We start from the raw sequence: 16342 nt of genomic DNA on the forward strand, positions 1-16342 counted from the left end.
ACTGCTAATTCTTGAAGTACTGGGTCACTGCCAGTTGGTCACATTCTAATACAGAGGCACAGTTCCAGCAAAAGCTTTTTATTCATTATAAAGCGTTTCAGAAAGTTCAGGAAATCAAGCTATTTGGTTGACCAGCTCTGTTGTACATCTGTGCTGTGGAGCTGTTCCATGGAATGTTGTAGTCCTCTCGGAATTCTGTGCCAAAAAATTAAAAATTCTGTGCATAATATTTTAAAATTCTGTAAAAGTTTGCATATTTTGTCAAAATAACACAATATAATCACCCCAGTTTCAATTATTTTGGTAATTTATTTCAAAATACCTATTAACAAGTATGTCAACAATACAGACAACAGCAAAAAAAGATTCCCCGACCAGCAGAGTTAAAGAAATCCCTACTACAACTCAGTTCCAGTTGGGGAGTGCTGGAAGGGGCTGTGTGGGGCCCCCAGAGCCCTGACATCTGAACTTCCATCCTCCCCCAGAGCCTAGCTGCAGGGCAGCCCCAGCCCAAACACCAGCACCCCCTCCACTCTGGCCCGGACACCAGCGTCCCCTTCCACCAAGAGCCCAGACATGGGGAAGCCCCCAGCCCAGACACTAGCACCCTCAGAGCCTTTACTCCCCCCAGCTTCTTTACTGTCCTGCCAGGGGATGTGGTGTGGTGCAGTCCAGTCCAGTCCTGCCCTTCCTCATTCTTTGCCAGAGTTGGGGCCTTTGCCCGTCCCTGGGAGGATGAGGATCAAGCAGAATGTGCAGCCTCCAGTCAGGCTAGGCAGTCCACTCACTGCAAGCTGGGCTCTGCAAAATCCACCAGTCCCTAGTGGCAGCCAGCAATTCTGTGGGGGAAACAGAATTCTGCAAAATTCTGCATTGCGCAGTAGCGCATAATTCCCCCAGGAGTAAAATGTATGCCTTGATCCTAAAAGTGGAGCTTTATAGGCAGTCCCTTGTACCTGCACATAGTCCATGGGAGTTGACTGTACTCAACTCCTAAATATTCACTATAACTTATATAAAGACGTATTCTTAAATTATTTGTATTATAGCACCTACGAACCATAATCATGGACCCAGGTCCCCATTGTGCTACGTGCTGTACATACACACAACAAAAATAAGAGGTCTTATACTTGGGTTGTAACCTCTTATAAGACAAGAGACAACAGATGGATGTAGATTGACTCACTGATGGGAGTTTACAAGGAACAGAGAGTCAATATTAGCATGATAGACACATTTTGTAGTCCAGCAGAAGCCATCTTTAAAGTACACTGGACCCTCGCTAGAACGTGGGATTTGGGATCCACGTGCGGTGCCGCGTTAACACGGGGACCGCGTTAAAATGAATTGCAATTAAAGTAATTACGTTTGGGATCCATGGCCGCGACCGTATTATATGTGAATTCGTGCTATATAGACATGTTCTAGCGAGGGTCCGGTGTACTTATGTATAATCCTTAGGACTAGCTCAATTTCATATGTAACCGTAAATTCTGTAATCCCTTATTTGCTACCCTTTGTTAGTTTCCTTATCCTTGTTCCAACTTCCACCTTTATCTGTGCACAGTAAAGAATATTTGCTTGTTCACTTTAAACAAGAGCCCGTGGCAAAACCAAAAGGGTGAGATGTTCACACTGTTACCATAACTCTGCTCCTGCTGAAGTCAATGGGAATAATGTTAGGGCCAATCCCACCCAACATCTACAAATATATGTTGGCACTTCCTTGTCTATTGCTGTCCATATTAATTACAATTTCAACATTTTTAGCTTCACTGGTTGCAACTGACCCTCCTTTAAACATTCTGAAAATATACTGTATACCCTTAAAACGTTTTATTTTGCTAAGTACTTTGACTATAATTAGAACTATTTATTTTTACAACACATACAGAGATCAAATAATGAGGGAGGTTTGGAAACAGGTAAGCTGTAGTGTGGTTTAAAAAAAATTGATACCTTTTTAAAATGCACAATAGGCTTGGGAAATTGTCAATTATCTGAATTTTCTTTTGAGTTTCTGCACTTCAATTATTTCCTACTAAATTTTTGTTGAATTAAAAATTATACATAAGACCTGGATCCACAGAGACTCTAGCACCTAAAGTCCAGATTTAGGTGCTACTATGACCCACCGAGTTCCTGCACAGTTGCCACAGAACCCTCTAAGGTCCCTAAACTCACTCCTCACCTAAATTTAGATTGTAACAGTTCCCAATATGTATAAGTTTCTGCCTTTGTCTGGGCATGCACACTGCTGCTTCAGGCAGACATATGGATGCTTATCTCACCTCTTAAGCCCTACCACCATCGTCAAACCAGGTGAAGGTAAGCAGGGCAATGCCTAACTTGCCTTTGGAAGACAATCCAACTCTACACAAAACAGATATGCTGGTTTGGGTCATTCTCAGTCTCTAATATGGAAGCTGTTCCGTTTTGTTTAAATATGCATTGGGCTAGAGACAGAATGATTCTAGTCCAATGGTTAGGCCACTCACCTGAGGTGAGAAATCCTTGTCATATCCCTTCTCATCAGGCAGAAGGGGAAAGTGAACTGGGCTCTCCTGCATCCTGGGTGAGGACCCTAACCATTGGGCTAAAAATTAGAGAGGACTCTTCTCTTTCTGGGCCCCCAATCTGTTTTGTGTGGAGTTAGGCATGCACCGCTGCTGTTCTTGCAAGAAACACTTTCCATGCCTAACTTTAGGAGTGGGTGACAATTCATGGCTGTGGATCCCAAGCAGAGAGAGGTGCCTTCTTGCAGCCCAGGCTTAGGGCTAGTCCACACTTGAAATGCTACAGCAGCACAGTAAAGCTGTAGTGCTTCTGTGTAACACTCATTACAGCCACGGGTGCGGTCCTCCCATCAGTGAAGTTTATTCACCTGCCCAAGAGGCGGGAGCTAGGCCAATGGAAGAATTCTTCTGTCAACTTAGTGCTGTCTACAGTGGGGGGGCTAAATCCGCTTAACTGTCACTCAGGGGAGTGGATTTTTCATACCCCTGAGCAACATAGCTGGGTTGATTTAACTTTTGAGTGTAGACCTGGCCGTAGACACCTAATTCCCTGAGAGAGGCGGGGCTTAGGACACACCCCACACTTCAGCATCTGCAGTTGGTTAGCTTAGGTCCCTCCTTGCCGAGCATGCTGGCTTTTTGTGGATTCTATTCTCAGACCTCTCTCTCTTCCCACTGTATTGTTTAGAGAGCACTTAACCCAGGGTTTGTGGATTCCACTGGGTGGCTGGGCACCCAAAAGTTATGCATTACAACACTGAGTGTGGATCCAGGCCTAGTCTTTTTTTCAAATACAGCAAAGTTGTGTTTTATTACTGTCTTGGATTAATAAACCATTTGCTTCCGATAAGTGAACTGGATTCACAGACTGAAACTTAGATTTGGTCCCTGAGGGCTTGGCTACACTTGCACGTTATAGCGCAATAAAGCCTCCGAGAGCACTCTGCCTTACTCCCCATCCACACTGGCAAGGCATGGAGAGCGCTCTGATTCTCTGGCTAGAGCGGTCTTAGTTCTCCACCTCCCCAAGAGGATTAACAGCTGTTGCATATTGGGTGAGACTCTGCAGCTCCAGTGTAAACGAGGAGTCACATTATTACGCACTGATTGACCTCTGGAAACGCCCCATAATCCTCTTAACTGAAGTGGTCTCTCTTGTCTTTGTTAAAAGCAACAGAGGGTCCTGTGGCACCTTTAAGACTAACAGAAGTATTGGGAACATAAGCTTTCATGGGTAAGAACCTCACTTCTTCAGATGCAAGAAGTTTGTCTTTGTTGTGAACTCAGGACGCGGAAGTGCCCTTTCAAAGCTCTGGTTCCGAGAGCGGCTACTTATCTGGTCCAAGAAAACAAACAAACAGCTACTGTTTGCTTTTGAGTGAGTGTGAGAGGTGCAGGAGGGAAAGGGGTCTGAACTTACAAGACAGCATGCTGTCACTCTCTCTCCCCCCACATACATACAACACACTCCTCCCCCCCCCGCATTTGAAAAGAACATTGCAGCCTCTTGAATGCTGGGATAGCTGCCCATAATCCACCGCTCCCAATGCAGCTGCAAGTGCTACAACTGTGGCCACACCAGTGCGCTTTCAGCTCTCAGTGTGGACAGACTGGAGCACTTTCCCTAGTGTGCTCTCGGAAGGCTGGTTTAACTTAAAGTGCTCTACAGCTGCATGGCCATGAATGTCCATAACTTGTTATACTAGTAGCTGAAAGCCCATTCTGTCAGATGGGTGTGCAGCTGAGCCAAAAATCAACTGTCTGTGCAGTCTTTCATACAAACCAATGACATTGTTGCATCATATTAGCTGTAGAGTAAGAGTGGTGATGTCACGATAGATGCCACAAAGGTGTAATTTGTTAAATCAAAATGGCTCCGGATTTAAAATGTCGGATGGTAACAGACCATGAATCTCAGTGATGATTGAACCTGGTGATCATTTAAACAGAGTTCTCAACCATGCTTGTAGCTGTTTCCATCATTTCACACCGACTCAACAGCCATGCTAGGCTTCAGAGTGACACACAGTGACACTTCTGGAATCTTCTTATGTAGATTCTTGCACTTTCTTTTGAAAGGAGGAAAAATGTAAGTATTTCAAAAGCTTAGTGACCAAGTGAGAAATTATTTTTTCCTCATCTGACCTCATTGCTTTTTCTTTCCACGTGGCCTACGCCATCTCAGAAGTTAAGTCAGGGTTTCTGCTGCCCTCAAATGGAATAATTAGTGAATTGGAAAACACATCTGCCCTATTCTCTTGTTCATAATTGCACAGGTATCCAAATCCAGACAGAGTTGTGGAAGTACAGAACACTTATCTGTCTCATGAGATTAATCTTTGGAAAGAGTAAATTAAATTGAATCCAGGCTTAATGGCAGTGGTTGTGCTGGCAGAAGGTACAAGGTCACTCTTCTTAAAAAAGCAAAATAGTTTTCAAAAATTGTATATTGTACTTGAGCAGCATCTGTTTAGCAGAGATGTGCTTGAAATAGAGTCCACAAACCTCCAGAGGGGCTTTGTAACTAATTTATACTTTCCTCTCTCTTCCTCCTCCTCAGTTGGTGTGCTCCTAATAGGTTGGCTCTATCACTGCACTCTTCTCCGAAATTGCAGCTGCTAAACAGCCTTTGGCAAAGATATTCAAAAATAGGAGCACAAAGTTAGGCCCCAGAATTGATAGACTCATAGACTTCAAGGCCAGAAGGGATCATTTAGTCTGACCTCATGCACATGGCAGGCTACAAACCTCACCCACTCACTGCTGTAATAGGCTCATAACCTCTGACTAAGTACTGAAGTCCCCAATTCTTGATTTAAAGACTTAAAGTTACAGAGAATCCACCATTTACTCTAATTCAAACCAAGTGACCCGTGGCCATTGGAGATATTTGCTAATAGCAGTCCCAGATGAGCTACTTGCCATTGTAGGCAACCTCATCATACCATCCCCCCCTAAACTTAGCAAGTTCAGTCTTAAGTTTTTTGCTCCCACTGTTCCCCTTGGAAGGCTGTTCCAGAACTTCACTCCTCTGGTGGTAAAAAATCTTTGTCTAATTTCATGCCTGAACTTATTGATGACCAGTTGTTCTTGTGCCAGCATTGGTCCTTAACTTAAATAACTCCTCTCCCTCCCTGGTGTTTATCTCTGATGTATTTATAGAGAGCAATTATATCTCCCTTCATTTTGTTAGGCTAAATAAGCCAAGCTCTCGTAAGGTAGGTTCTCCATTCCTCTGATCATCCTAGTAGCCCTTCTCTGCATCAGTTCCAGTTTGAATTCATATTTCTTAAACAATGGAGACCAGAATTGCACAAAGTATTCCAAATGAGGTCTCACCGATGCCTTGTATAATGGTAATAACTGTTCCCTCTCTCTTCTGGAAATACCTTGCCTGACACACTTAGGATTGCATTGGCCTTTTTCACAGCCTGTGATCAACCAGTACACCCAGGTCTTTCTCCTCCTCTGTAGCTTCCAACTGATATGTCACCAACTTATAGCAAAACTTCTTGTTGTTAGCCCCAAAGTGCATGACTTTGCACTATTAAATTTCATCCCATTTCTATTACAAATAAGATTGGTCCCAAGATGGATCCCTGTGGAACTCCAGGAACTCCACCTTTCAGCATGACCCATTGTAGTCTCCCTTTTAACCAGTTCCTTTCCCACCTTTTCAATTCTCATATTAATCTCATCATCTCCAATTTAACTAATTTCCCATGTGGAACTGTATCAAATGCTTTACTGAAGTCCAGGTAGGTTAGATCTACTGCATTTCCTTTGTCCAGAAAATCGAGTATCTTCTCGAAGAAAGAGATCAGGTTGGTCAGGCACTATCTACTTCTGGTAAATCCATGTTGTTTTTTATCCCAGTTACCATTTACCTCTGCCAGTATCTACTCTCTCTTTCAAAATTTGTTCTAAGACCTTGTGTACAACTGAGGTCAAACTAATGGGCCTGTTGGTTCCCAGATCACATTTTTGTCCTTTCTTAAATACAGGTACCATATTAGCAATTTTCCAGTCATAGGGAACAACCCCTGATGTTATGGATTCATTAAAAATCTTTGCTCTTGGGCTTGCAATTTCATGTGCTAGTTCCTTTAACATCCTTGGATGGAGATTGTCTGAGCCTCCCGATTTGGTCCCATTACGTTTTTTGAGTTTGGCTTCCACCTTGGATGTGGTCATTTCTGCTTCCACGCTGCCACTGCCCCCAACCTTCTCATTGAAAACTTAGGCAAAGTATTTGTTTAGGTGTTGGGCCACGCCAAGGTTATCTTTAATCTCCATTCATCCTCAGTGCTTAGTGGTCCCACTTCATTTTTCCTTGTTTTCTTTTTATTTGTATGACTAAAGAACTTTTTACTATTGATTTTAATTTCCTTTGCACGGTCCAATTCTGCTTGGCTTTTGGCAGTTCTCACTTTCCCCCTACACTTTAACCTCCAAGAGGAAAGTTTCCTTGCTAATCCATCCCTTCTTCCATTCCTTGTATGCTTTCTGCTTTCTCTTAATAACTTTTGATATGCTTGTTCATCCAGCTTGGTATGCATCCCTTCAGTATGAATTTTTCTCCCTTGCTTGGGATGCAGCCTTCAGATACTTTAAGTCAAAGAGGCAGAAACTAATTCCAAGCCTCCTCCACATTGAGATCCTTGAGTTCTTCAGTCCAGTCCACTTCTGTAACAAGCATGCATTTTTGAAATCAAGAACCCTAGTTGCAGACCTATTTCTGTTTATCCTTCCATTTAGTTTAAACTGAATTAACTCATTATCACATAAACTGTGATTGTCCTTTACAACCAGTTCTTCTATGTAGTCCTCGCTACTTACCAATACAAAATCTAAAATGGCATCACCTCTCATTGATTCGGTGATTGGTGAAGAAATCTGTCAGCTATCACATCCAGGAATATCTGGCCCTACCATTATTAGTAGCACTTGTTCGCCGATCTGTATTTGGGAAATTAAAATCTCCCATCATCACATTCCCACTACTGTTTATTTCATCAAAAATATTCTCTATCCGTATCCAGATAGGTTCCTGGGGGGTCTATCGCAGACCCCAAACACTGTACCAGTGGTTATAAAGATAACCTCTGTTACCTTTCTTCCCCAAAGTGATTTTAAACCCAAGAAATTCTGTTTATCCACTCAATCATTTCTAAATTCTTTACGATCTACCTTGTCATTACAATACAATGTACCACTCCACCTTTTACTTGTCTTTCCTGGATAGCACATACCCTTCAATACTTGTATTGTAGTCATGACTACTGTTCCACCATGTTCCTCGTATCCCTACAATCCCTGCCTGCACCAGTAGTTCTAGTTCCTTCATTTTGTTACCTAGGCTCCTTGCATTGGTGCACAGACATCTTAGTTGTTTCTGTTTGGCTTCATCTAGATTCCTTGCCTGATTAGGTACAGTCATTTAACTGCCAATATCACCGGTTACTGTCCGTGGGATTGGCACTATCTTTCTTCTAGTTGTCAGTCTTCTACACTCAGTTGTTCCTTTCTCCATTGCTGTATCCGCTCTTACTTGATTTTTCTCCTGCTCTATATTAGGATCAGGTGTGGAGATTGAATGTGCACCTCCCAACTGTCTCCCCCCAAATTCCTAGCTTAAAGCTCTTTTAATCAGTTGTGCCAACTTCTATCCCAGATGTCTATTGCCCTCCCTAGTCATGTGGAGTCCATCTCACGAGAACAGTCCTCTGTCCATGAATGCCTCCCACTAGTTAAACATCCCAAAGCCCTCCTTAGAGCACCCTTTGCCCAAGCCATCTGTTGAGCACCATAATCTTGTCTGGCCTTCAGTGTCCTCCGCTAGGGACAGGTAGAATCCCACTGAAGATCACCTGAGCCTCCATTTATTTTAAGCATCTTCCCTAGCCTGGTGTAGCCTTCCTTGGTGCGTCCCAACAAGAATCTAGCAGTTATCATTTGTCCCCATGTGAAGGGCAATCTGGATTCTTTTCTGCTCCCAAGAGGATCCTGTTTAGCCCTAGGTCTACATTGTGTATCTTTGCTCCCAGCAGACCCTTCTGTTCTCTGGGGCTATGTCTACAATGGGCAATTGAGCGACAAAACTTTTGTCTTTCATAGGTGTTAAAAAAACAACAACAACAACCCAGAAAGACAAAACTTTTGCTGTGACAAGCGCCAGTGTTAGCGGGGGTTGGGAGTGGATGTTTTTTGTTGGCAGGAAAGCCGACAAACAGCGGCTACACAGTGTGACTTTTAGCAGCACGTCTAGCGAGACAGCCACGTTGCTAAAAACTGTGTCGTGTAGACATAGCCTGGGTCAGCTGTGGTGACAGGCCTGTCTGTTCTTATAGGGAGTCTCCAACACATAGACCTCCCTCTTCCCGGTGTTTGTGTGATTCTTGGCCTTCCCCCTTCTGTTCTTTTTGGCTGCAAGTCTTCTTGTCTTCTGCTCATAGAATCATAGAATCTCAGGATTGGAAGGGACCTCAGGAGGTCATCTAGTCCAACCCCCTGCTCAAAGCAGGACCAATCCCCAAACAGATTTTTGCCCCAGATCCCTAAATGATCCCCTCAAGGATTGAACTCAAAACCCCGGGTTTAGCAGGCCAGTGCTAAGTATCTATAGAAGTAGCCTGACTTTTGAGGAATTCTGAGCACTTAGCTGCTCCCAGAAGGGTGCAGTATCTTTGCAAATCTACATACCTAAATATAGATGTAGGAGCTTCACTTTTTTACCTTTCTTCTCTCTTTTTTAATCTCTCCCACTTTTCTTCATACTGTTCGTGTTGCTTCTCCTTCACAAACATGTCTGTTTCTCTGCCTTTTCCCCCTGCAGCCCCACTTGTCTGTTTTGCCTTATCTGCTCACTGTGGCTTCTTTCATTCTCTCATCCTCTGTTTGCTAAAATACACTCTAGTCCCTCTGCATTGTGTGGCTATCTAGGATGTTCTAGGTCAGTGGTTCCCAAACTTTAACAACCTGTGAACCCCTTTCACTAAAATGTCAAGTCTTGCGAACCCCCTCCTAAAAATGAATATTTCCAGGGATTTTCTCCTTTACCTGAGCATAAATTATAAAAGCAGTGATCTTGGAAATATAAAATTTGTTTTTATGGCATGCTTATTACATAGTATTTATTATTAATTATTAGTTATAATTACAGTATTTTTATTACATTATGAAAACGGCAATACTCCTCCAAGATCTCACTTTTGTAGCTTGTATCACTTTGAATAAGCCTGTTATAAGACAAGGCTTCTATGTTTCATCAAGGAGTATCAGATGTGAAACAGCAGGAAGGCATTTACGAAGCCAACTCAGAGTTCCTCCTACACAAGCATTCAGGTCTTGAGCAGTCCAGGCAAACAATGCACATTACAACAAAGTTTAAAATTGTTCATAATAATTTTAAAAACAATACTAGCTTCCTATTTAATTTTTAAAATGGCAAAAAATATCCACCTCCCTTTCCATTTCTTATAAGGAGTCTTGAAGTTTAAATCTCCTCAGTGTGATAGAGATGTTTGCTTTGATCTGCTTAGCTCTTGGCAGTCCAGGGGCTCTGGGCTGCTGGCCCCATGCTGCCCAGGATCCCTAGGGACGGCTCTGACAGCCATTAGAGAATTTTTTCCCGAGAACCCCCTGTAACATTTCGTGAACCCCTAGGTGTTCACGAACCCCAGTTTGGGAACCACTGTTCTAGGTTACCCTTATTAATCCATCCATTAACCAGAGGACTCAGAGAAAAAGACACCCCCTTGATCTGGCTTGCATAGCTGCATGCCACCCAGTGAGACAAAGCAATTCACTACCATTCTGTTGGGAACAATTCCTGGCTAACTGATGTTCATTGATGGAAAGGCACCCAGCTACACCCCTTGTACATCACAAAGGAAAGATGCATGTCGCTATGGAAACTAAAAAGGAAGGGCACCAGCTATGAAGGATACTTACATATAACAATAGAAACATACAGTGTGCAAAACCAATGCCTGGGCAATAAAGGCTCAGACTCCCAGGATTAAGCAACGGAAAGCATAAGTGATAACAGGATGGCATAAAGGGCAAGGAATTTCTGAATCAACATTCAGACCTACACTTCTGAGTGTAATTAATAAAAGGAAGTGCCCAAGTATCCACGATCTGATGACAAAGAAATAGAAATACTGACTTAAGAATTGCTAATGTGCATTATTAGGGACTGAGAAGGTTTCTGGTGTGCGTGTGTGGTGGGGGAAGGTGCTGGCTAAGGAGAGAATTATTATGGGACTACTTATCAAGCTACAGCAATCTCTAACTGTTCCCTTCCCCCTCTTAAAGTAGTAGAAGCAGACACATGACACACCTGCCTTCAGGTGCTTTGGGTGGATGTTCCGGATTGCATGCGTGGGTCCCTTTAAGATGTTCAGGTTGTGTATTTCCAGGGTGAGAACTGGGGCTGACAGGGCCAGCAGGCCAGTGAGGAGCAGGAGACGAGGGCACCAGGCAGCTGCAAAAGGGAAGAGCCGGTGAGAAGCTGGGAACACAAACCCGCCCTTCAGGAGCCGTGACTCCCTGTGCCCGGGAACGGCACAACCGAGAGCTGGGACTGCTGGACCCTCCTGCCTCGCCCAGCACAGCCTGGCACTGCCGCCCTGGCCCGTCAGTCTGGCTGGGCAGCCGGCCACCGGCCAGGCATGCACGGGGCAGAGAGGAGACGCTAGGAACCAGCCCCGTTGGGACAGAGACTCCCAGGAGGGGGGCGGGTGCTGAGGAGTTTGGGACTCGCCCTGGAGAAATGTTCCCGCCCCACAGAGACACCCCTGTGCCATGGAAATAACTGGGCAGGGGAGGGCGGGAGAGTGGGTGAGAGAAAGGGAAAATGGAGATTGGGGCTGGGGGGGCACTGAGAGCCCTGGGGAGGCCTGAAGGGTGGATAATGAGAGCCCCACGGACAGGGGGGTGGGGGGTATGGCCACAGAGCCGCAGGGAGGGGAACCCTGAGGTGTGGGGGCTGGGTGGGTACTGGGAGTTCCTCCTGAAGGGACAGGGGTTGGTCAAGGTCACTCAGCCCCGGGGTGTGGGAGGGGGACAGACTGAGGGCACTCAGAGCCCCAGGAAGTGGGGGGGGGAGGCTGAGGGGAGGGACTGGCCAGGGGCACTCAGAGCTCGGGGGGGGCTGTCCGGGGGGGCACTCACAGCCCCAGGAGGTGGGTGGGGGAGGGGCACGGCCCCTCCTCTGTAGTGCTGCTTTCTCCATCCCCAAAGGCCTCTCCCAGCCAGTCTCTGGCAACCCCTGCCGTTCAGTACGCACATTACCCTGCTGTGACATACCGAGGGGGGGAACCCCTCGGGGATGGGGGGGCTGTCACACAGCTGGGCAATTTAACCCAGCTGGGCCAGGGTGACTGTCTCCCTGGAGCTGGGGTCTCAGCCCAGGTGTCTCTCTACTCTTCCCCCCAGTTGCCCCCGGGCGAGGTGGGAGCGCCCCACGTTGCGTTCCAGCCCCACATTCGCACCACAAGTGCTGGTGGGTTCCAATCCCAGCTGAACACGCCCACCCGGCCCTAGTGCGGAGCAGAAGGGCCCAGCGCTGCCTCACAGACCCTCTGGCTCTCCGAGCCCGCTCTTACCCATCACCGCAGCACGTCTGGCCCAGGCTGAACGCTGCTGCTCTGTGCAGAGAGGCTGGCACTTCTCGCTCCTGCCGTACGAGGGGCAGGTGCTGCTACCGACTGCTCCTCCTAACCCCCGCCCTGCTGCGCTCTGGGGATGCTGCCCTGCTGTGGAGCTCTCAGGTGTCTTGAACTGGAATATGTTTGGAGAGAAACTGCTAAGGAGCCTTATTAGCCCCGAGCAGAGAGTACCTGGGAGCCTGCCTGGGTCGGGCGGGTCTGGTACAGCCTCCCCCCAGATAAGGCTCTTCCCTGGACCTGCCACCCATTGGAATCTGGAACGATTCCCTCCGAGGTAACACCCGGGGCAGCCAAGGCAGGGCAGGGCACGGCCTGCTCCCCTGGAGCGTTAGGGCTTTCAGGAGTCAGAGTTTGTCAGCGGAGCAGGTTGTACGTTAAAGCAGCGAAGGCAGTTGGGGGGCAGAGGAATTGGGTGCTTTGCCATTGCACTTAATCAGCTCAATTTGAAAATTCTTTCAAAGGAAATCCAGATGTATACATCTGACTGGGGTACATGTACACACACACGCACACTCACGTGCACACACTCATGTGCACATAAACGTACACATATACATACACACATGTTCACATACACATATATACAGACGTACACACACACGCTGTCCCTGGAGTGCCCCAGGATGCGACTGACGGGGTGGCTGGCTATTATGGAGGCACAAAGGGGCTGGGAGAAAATAATCAAGAAGAACTTTTGCTGAAAATGCAAACCTAAGCTGGAAATCTGTGCAGGGCTGGGCTCAGCAAAAATGATCTTTTGAGCTGCTCTTATTAACCGTGGTCCTGTACTTCCTGGTTTGCGTCGGACCCAGGCAGGAGACTGGGCTGCTCTCAGCTGTAGAAGCCATTGGAATGAGCCAGGTCGGAATGAGCCAGGCCCTCAGAGCCTTCTGCCACCAATCGCCCCAGCAGTCACTGATCCACACCAAACCACGTCCTTCCAGTCAGGCAGGTTCATATGCACACGTCAAACCCTTGGTTTGCCACTCAGACACCACAGTGATGGGCACAGTAAGGACCGAGAGACGCTAAACAGGCAGACAGACAAGGAAATAGTGGCCCTGCCTACAGGTGTGTGTGTGGTGCAAACGGATGAACACCAGTTGCTGGCTGAAGGCACAACCTTAATTCCCGCATCTCCTGTCTGTCAGCTATCGTTCGCTTGGCAGCCTGAGCTCCGATTTCTAACGCAGCGTTTTGCTCTGCCCTATTGTGTTCTCATGTCCAGGGGCGCCTTGGCCCCTGGTATCAGAAGCGGTGCAAAGGAGGCTGCTTTTCAAAGGTCCTTAAGTAGGGTTGTCAACTTTCTACTTGCACAAAACCAAACGCCCTTGACCCAACCCCTTTCATGCCCTTCCCCAAGGCCCCACCCCCACTCACTCCAGCCCAGCCCACCTCCCTCAGTCGCTCGCTCTCACACCCTCACTCACTTTCACTGGGCTGGAGCTGGGGGTTGGAGTGCAGGGAGGGGTGAGGGCTCCGGTGGGGATGCGGGCTCTGGGATTGGGCTGGAGATTAGGGGTTTGGGGTGTCAGAGGGGGATCCGGGCTGGGGCAGAGGGTTGGGGTGCGGACTCTGGGAGGGAGTTTGGGTGCGGGAGGGGGCTCAGGGCTAGGGTTGGGGATTGGGGTGCGGGTGGGGGTGTGGGTCTGGGAGGGATTAGGGTACAGGAGGGGGTTCCAACCTGGGGCAGGGGGTTGGGGTGCCGGGTGTGAGGTCTGGGAGGGAATTTGGGTGTGGGAGGGGGTTCCGACCTGGGGCAGGGTTTCTGGGTGCGAGCTCCGGTCAAGCGGCGCTTACCTCAGCCGGCTCCTGGTCAACGGCACACCGGTGCTAATGCAGGCTCCCTGCCTGCCCTGGCTCCGCAGGGCTCCCAGAAGCGGCCAGCACGTCCCTGCAGCCCCTAGGAGGAGGCATGGCCAGGCAGGATTGTATGCTGCCTGCGCCCACAGGCCCCGCAGCTCCCATTGGCTATGGTTCCCGGTGATGGGAGCTGCAGAGCCGGCACTCGGGATGAGGCCATCTCCTGGAGCTTCCTGAACGCCCCTGCGCCTAGGGGCTGCAGGGACGTGCCGGCCACTTCCGGGAGCCCCGCAGAGCCAGGGCAGGAAGGGAGCCTGCCTTAGCCCCGCTGCGCCACGACCGGCCAGACTTTTAATGGCCCGGTGGGCGGTGCTGAGCGGAGCTGCCAGGGTCCCTTTTCGAGCAGGCGTTCTGGTCGAAAACCCAACACCTGCCAACCCTGTGTCGAAGGCCCTGATTTGTGAGTGAGCTAAGCCTCCAGCCTTCTGTGCTAAATGAGATCCCTTAACCTTTTCCTACACCCCATTCCCCACCCCACCCCCTTTACCTGCTTCATCTGCCCGGTGTGGGGTGTTGTGACCCTAGAGCATGAGTTCCCTGCCACAGGGCCTGTCCTCTTGTCCCTGGGGGTGCAGTGTCCAGTCCCAGGCACCCTGCCTACAGACTGGGTGTGACAAAGTGGGAATGGTCTTAATGTTTTCTCTGAATACTGTGGGTGCCTCAGTTTCCCCTATGCATTTCTTAAGTATCTAGGTGATGGGATAAGGGTGTGATTGTTGCAGAGCCCGAGAGGGCAGGGGTGTGCAGGGATCTCCACAGAGAATGGCCGACACCCTGTCTCCTGGCAACTGATGGCCTGGGCCCCTCCCCTGCAAGGTGCCAACTGAAGGTGTTGGAGAACAAAGAGATCAGGTGACCTCCTGGCCCAGGAAAGAGACAAAGGCTGGAGGGTTTCAGTTTGGAGCTGGCTGGGGAAACGGAGGGAGGCCCAGCACCGGGGTCTGGGCTCCTTACCCCCAAGATGGATCTGACTGAGGCATCCTGTTCTCTGTACCTACAAGCTCTGTTTTGGACTGTGATCCTGTCGTCTAATAAACCGTCTGTTTTACTGGCTGGCTGAGAGTCCCGGTGAATTGCAGGAAGTGGGGGGTGCAGGGCCCTGACTCCCCCATGCTCCTTGACAACTGGGGCCTCCGGGTAACGCTGCAGTAGGAAGATGTCACGGGTTGCTGTTATTACTGTCTGAGTTGTATTATCATTATCTGTCCTCCGGCTTTGGGTGGGTCCATGCTGCGGATTTGCTTGTGTCCCACAGTGTCTAATGGGGTTGGAATCCCGCAGGTTTGTTATCCTGGAGGAGCTCAGCGTCCGTGTGACCAGTGCCAGGGACACATGCGTGTGTGATCTCCTGGCCACATGGAGCCCACCCGGGCCTCCCTGTTCTGGGAATACCCTGGATCTGACTGTCAGCCGAGGGCCGAGCACTGGGCATATAACCAATGTTCTGACATGACCCCAGCCTCATGGCCCGGCGATCCTGGCCTGTCATCCCCCCCCCACAGGGGACAGACCCCCACAAAGATGGTTGGCTTGGACGGGGTTTGGCTCCTGTCAGTTTTCAGGAGATGCTGGCAGGGCCGGACCCCAAACCACAGGCCAAGGGGCCACTGAGCACAATCACATGGTGACCACAGCCACAAGCTCCTCCCCATCCCTGCTGGATGAATGTCGGGTGAGACACAGAGACAGCGCTTGGGAGCCACAAACGCTCTGCCAGCTGGGCAAAGCTGGGAATGTGACAAGATAACACACCTGCCTTCAGGTGCTTTGAGTGGATGTTCCTGATTGCATGGGTGGGTCCCTTTAAGATGTTCAGGTTGTGTATTTCCAGGGTGAGAACTGGGGCTGACATGGCCAGCAGGCCGGTGAGGAGCAGGAGACGAGGGCACTGGGCAGCTGCAAAAGGGAAGAGCCGGTGAGAAGCTGGGAACACAAACCCGTCCTTCAGGAGCCGCGACTTCCCTCTGCCAGGACAGTGCCCCTGGAGCAGCCAGCTAAGAGCACGCTCCGCGGCTCCGCGCTCACAGCAGCCCAGAGGGGAGGAGAGCTGGGGAGCCAGGCGGGGCGATTGGGAATGTGGGGGCAAGGTGGTGACCGGGATAAGGGGAATTATGGGAGAGAAGAGCATTGGGGGAGGAGTGTCTGGAGGACTGGACCAGGGTTGTGGGGGAACCTGTGGTTCTGGGGAGCCCCCTGCATGATTGCTTGAAGCTGCAGCCTCTGTTCCCTGGCACAGCCCTATGGGAAGCCTTGCTATGGAGACAGTCACTGTTGCCCAGCCCAGAT

The sequence above is a fragment of the Malaclemys terrapin genome, chromosome 9 (assembly GCF_027887155.1).
Source record: "Malaclemys terrapin pileata isolate rMalTer1 chromosome 9, rMalTer1.hap1, whole genome shotgun sequence".
NCBI classification, from domain to species: Eukaryota; Metazoa; Chordata; order Testudines; family Emydidae; genus Malaclemys; species Malaclemys terrapin.